The following is a 4,375-nucleotide window of genomic DNA, read 5'->3' as shown; positions in this document are numbered from 1 at the left end:
GGCAACAAATCATATCTCTAGGTTTGAAGACTTGTATGATATTACCGTCTCACGATCACTCGAGATAAATTCCATGACGTGATACAAGTGAGCGTGGGTTGAATCCAATACTCAGAACTTATGAGCACTCATGAGTGTTGTAGCCCCGCTTTGTCTAACATCTTAGACCTCTACAAGCCAACCCATGACAGTCTTGATTCATATCTACTTCCAACATATGACAGACTGTGGAGAGTTTGAATAATATGATATAAACCATAACATAATTATTCTGGAAGTCAAAACATGCAAAAAGAAATAATAGTAAATGATTGACAAGAGATAGCAACACTTTACTCATAAATAACAGCTTTTATTTATCATCAAATGTCAATTACATTTTACAAATTTCAAGATTATCTAACTACTAAAACTAATATCATCCTTCAGCCCTATGCTCCGAGCATGCTGGAGATGCTTAGCCCGAGTCAGTCCCTTCGTGAGGGGATCTACTGGGTTCTCATCCGATGATACCCTCTTTGCCACGAGGATTCCTTCTTCTATTCGATGTCTGATGAAGTGATATTTTTCTGTCAATGTGTCTGGATCTCCCATGATCTCTTGGTTCCTTGGCTAAGGCAACCGCACTATTGCTGTCACAGAAAATCTCCATTAGCTCCTTTATAGCTGGTACAACTCCAAGGTCTCCGATGAAGTTCTTTAGCCATATAGCCTCCTTTGCTGCCTCGCCTGCTTCTATATACTCTGATTCACAAGTGGAATAAGCCACTGTCTCCTGCTTGGAACTTTTCCAAGTAATTGCCCCTCCGTTCAGAGTAAAGACCCAGCCCGACTGAGAGCGGAAATTATCCCTGTCAGTCTAAAAGCTAGCATCACTGTACCCTACAACTCTCAAGTCCTCACTGCCACCGAGGGTAAGGACCCAGTCCTTAGTCCTCCGTAGGTACTTAAGGATATTCTTTACCACAGTCCAGTGTGCCTTGCCAGGGTTCCCCTGATACCTACTAACAATGCTCAAAGGAAAGGCTACATCAGGTCGAGTACACGTCATAGCATACATGATCGATCCTACAGCTGAAGCATAAGGTATTCGACTCATTTCTGCTATCTCAGCCTCAGTACTAGGGCTTTATGTCTTACTCAATCTGGCGTTACTCTGGATGGGTAACTCTCCTTTCTTGGAGTTATGCATGTTGAACATTTTCAACACTTTGTCCACATAGGTTCTTTGACTAAGTCCAATTAGTCTTTTACTCCTGTTTCTCAAAATCCTTATCCCTAGGATATAGGCAGCTTCTCCAAGGTCCTTTATAGCGAAACACTTCCCAAGCCAGGACTTTACTTCTTGCATGGTTGGGATGTCATTTCCTATGAGTAGTATGTCATCCACATATAGTACCAAAAAGCTAACTATACTCCCACTAGCCTTGATATAGACACAAGATTCATCTTCACTCCTTGAAAAGCCAAATCCTTTGACTTTCTCATCAAAGAAAAGATTCCATCTGTGAGGTGCCTGTTTTAATCCATAAATGGATTTCTCGAGCTTAAACACTCTACTGAGGTACTCTGTATTGACAAAACCCTCTGGCTGAACCATGTAAACATCTTCAGCCAACTTTCCACTAAGGAAAGCAGTTTTGACATCCATTTGCCATATTTCATAATCATGAAATGTAGCAATGGCTAACAGAACCCTAATAGACTTAATCTTGGCCACTGGTGAAAAGGTGTCATCATAATCAACTCTTGGAGTTTGAGAATAACCCTTTGCAACCAGTCGTGCCTTATAAGTGTGTACATTACCATTCATGTCGGTCTTCTTCTTGAAGATCCATTTGCACCCAACTATCTTACGATCAGGTACATTGTCAACCAAGTTCCAAACTTGATTGTCATACATGGACTGTATCTCGCTATCCATAGCCTCTTTCCATTTAGCAGCCTCAGGGCCTGCCATGGCTTCCGTGTAGCTGTTAGGCTCATCCAGATTTACCAGTGTGTTATCACTGATAAGTGTCTCACCTTCTGCAGTAATATGAAAACCATAATAATGCTCAGGTGCATTCCTAACTCTGGTGAAACGCCTCAGAGGTATAGATTCTTCAGTCGGCTCAACAGGAGCTTCCTCCTCAGGTTGAGGGCTAGGGTTTGAGGTTCCTTCACCACTTGACTCTTGAATTTCCTCAAGGTCAATTTGCCTCCTACTGTCTCCTTGGCTCATGAATTCTCTCTCTCGAAAGAATCCTCTTCTTGCTACAAAGACCACATTATCACTGGGTCTGTAGAAGATGTAACCAAAGGATTTATGTGGGTAGCCGATGAAAATACACCTTTCGCTTCGGGGTTCGAGCTTATCGTGAGTCTCGCGTCTCACGAAAGCCTCGCAACCCTAAATCTTGATGTGGTCTAGATTGGGAACTTTTCCAGTCCACACCTCGTGAGGTGTTTTAGCAACCTTCTTTATAGGGACTAGATTAAGGATATGGGCGGCAGTCTCTATGGCATACCCCCAAAATGAGATTGGTAGCAAAGCTCGACTCATCATGGAATGAACCATGTCCAACAAGGTCCGATTGCGCCTCTCAGCTACACCATTCAACTGTGGTGTCCTAGGAGGTGTCAATTGTGAGACAATCCCACATTCCTTAAGATAGTCAAGGAACTCAGTACTAAGATACTCACCACCACGATCGGATCGAAGCATCTTAATGTTCCTGCCCAACTGATTCTCCACTTCTTGCTAAAACTCTTTGAATTTCTCAATGGTTTTCGACTTATGCTTGATTAGGTAGACATATCCATATCTACTAAAATCATTAGTAAAAGTGACATAGAACCGATTAGCATCTCTTGTGGCGGTTCTGAAGGATCCACACACATCCGTGTGTATGAGATCCAACAAACCTTCACCCCTAGCACAAGTGTCAGTAAAAGGTGACTTTGTCATTTTACCAAGCAAACATGATTCACAACTATCATCTGACTTTAGGTCAAATGACTCCAAGACTCCATCCTTTTGGAGTTGGCCTATGCGTTTCTTGCTTACATGTCCAAGACGACAATGCCATAAGGATGCTTTATCTAAGCTAGTGGAAGAGTTAATACACAATACATTATTTCCTAGATTATCTACAACAGATACAGTGTCATACACGCCATCACAAGGTAATGCTTTAAAATAAAGAACATTATTAAAGAAAGAATCAATACTACCATTATTATTATCAAAATAAAAGGTAAAACCTTGTTTATACTATGCATGAAAGGAAATAACATTTCTTGCCATTTCTGGCGAATAATAACATTTATTCAAATCTAATGTAAACCCACTATTTAGCACTAAGGAATAAACTCCTATCTTGGTGACAGGTGAAGCTTTCCTGTTTCCCAGGATCAAGTTTATCTTTCCCTGCTCCACATTCTCACTTCTTTTTAGTCCCTGCAAATCACAACATATGTGAATACCACAACCTGTATCAAGGACCCAAGACTTAGAATGAGGTGAGTTATTAGACAATATAGTGTATATACCTGCATGGTTGGGTTTTACTTTCCCATCCTTCAAATCTTGCTGGTACTTTGGGCAGTTTCGCTTCCAGTGCGACTTTTCATTGCAATAGATGCATTCAGCCTCATTAGGGTTAGCAGAAGGAGTGACAAAACCTTTCTTGGTTTTGCTTGAAGAGGAGCCTTCAAGGGTCTTACCCTTGGTACCCTTAGAAGGTTTCTTTCTCTTCTTCCCTTTTCCATGCCCGATTGCCAAGACATTGGCCGCAGTTGGAGTAGGAGTAGGAGTAGTAACAACCGACTTACCCTTTAGACCACTTTCGGCAGTCTTCAAGAGTCCTTGAAGTTTGCTGAGGGTGACTTCTTCCTTGTTCATGTGATATGTCATGCAGAATTGATCATAACACGATGGCAAGGAGTGCAAAATGATGTCTATTGCTAACTCCTCAGGTAAGTTCACATTTAGCTTCAGTAAACGGTCCACATACCTTTGCATTTTCTGTATGTGGCCCGTGATGGGTTCACCATCCTTCATTCGGGTTGTTATCATGGAGGAGATTATTTCATATCGCTCTTGACGAGCACTTTGATGGTAGCGGTCCATCAAGTCCTGGTGCATCTCAAAAGGATAATACTCCTCATAGGACTTTTGGAGCTCGGCTGTCATGGTGGCCATCATGATGCATGCCACTTTTGTAGCATCTCTTTCATGTACCTCATATTCAGCAAGCTCTTCAGGAGTAGCAGTTGGCTTGGGTACCTTCAGCTCCTTGTCGACAACATATTCTTTGTTCTCATACCAAGTGACCATCCTGATGTTTCTGATCCAATCTGTAAAGTTGGACCCATCAAAGATGACTCTCCC

This window comes from Lactuca virosa, chromosome 5 (genome assembly GCF_052849685.1).
Source record: "Lactuca virosa cultivar CGN04683 chromosome 5, Lactuca_virosa_CGN04683_v6, whole genome shotgun sequence".
NCBI classification, from domain to species: domain Eukaryota; kingdom Viridiplantae; phylum Streptophyta; class Magnoliopsida; order Asterales; family Asteraceae; genus Lactuca; species Lactuca virosa.
Note: the sequence above shows the minus strand (reverse complement) of the source record.